The sequence below is a fragment of the Octodon degus genome, unplaced genomic scaffold, assembly GCF_000260255.1.
Source record: "Octodon degus isolate 3935 unplaced genomic scaffold, OctDeg1.0 scaffold00003, whole genome shotgun sequence".
NCBI classification, from domain to species: Eukaryota; Metazoa; Chordata; class Mammalia; order Rodentia; family Octodontidae; genus Octodon; species Octodon degus.
This window is the reverse complement of record NW_004524579.1, coordinates 33,713,802-33,714,906: the sequence shown is the minus strand read 5'-3', so window position 1 is coordinate 33,714,906 and position 1,105 is coordinate 33,713,802.

Sequence of the window (1,105 nt, the reverse complement as noted above, 5' to 3'; positions counted from 1 at the left end):
ATATTTTAATTCTTTACCTATTCTTATTCCCTTTATTTATCTCTCTTGTCTAATGGCTCTAGCTAATGATTCCAGAACTATATTGAATAGGAGTGGTGATAGAGGACATCATTATCTTGTACCAGATGTGAGAGTAAAAGATTTCAGTTTTTTTCCACTTAGATTTATGTTAGCCATTGGGTTGTCATAGATGGCTTTTTTTCAGATTGAAGTAGAGGCCATATATTCTAATTTTCTGTAGGACTTTGAACATGAATAAGTGTTGGTCTTTGTCAAAAGCCTTTTCTGCATCAACTTAGATGATCATTTGTTTTTTATATTTGGTTCTATTGATATAGTGTATTATATTTATAGATTTGTGTATATTAAACCATCCTTGCATCCCTGGAATGAATCCTACCTGGTCATGGTGTATGATCATCTTGATGATTTGCTGTATTCTATTTGCTAGGATTTTATTGAGGATTTTTGCATCTACGTTCATGAGGGAGATTGGCCTGCAGTTCTCTTTTTTAGTTATGTCTTTCCCTGGTTTTTGTATAATACTTGCCTCCAGGAATGATTTTAGGAGGATTGCTTCCTTTTCAATTTCATTGAAGAGTTTGATGAGTGTAGAGATTATATCTTTGGTAAATTTCTTGTAGAATTCAGCTGTGAATCCAATAATAAGGCTTTTGTTGTTGTTGTTTTTGTTTTGTTTTGTTTTTATGGTGGAACCTGGGATTGAACACAGGCTGTTGCACTTGCTAGGGAAGCACTTGTTCTACTGCGTCATCTCTCTGACCCCTTAAATGGATTTTTTAAAAAGTGGTTAGAATATAAACTTTAAATTGGAGAGATTTGGTTTCCAATTCTAATTAAGTTCTATTCACTTGGATAAATTCTCACTCCAATAGAGACCTTAGTCTCCACAGCTAAACAAAAACACAACACACAGAAAAGCCCCTCAGATAATGCTAATGAACTAATGGTACTATTTTGTATAGATCATAGTGTCATAATATTTTTTATAAGATTTTTTACTGCTCTTCTGTATCTGGCTCATGAGTTAGAAGATAGGGAAGATTGCGTGAGTATGAGTGAGTGTGTATGTGTGTGTGTGTGT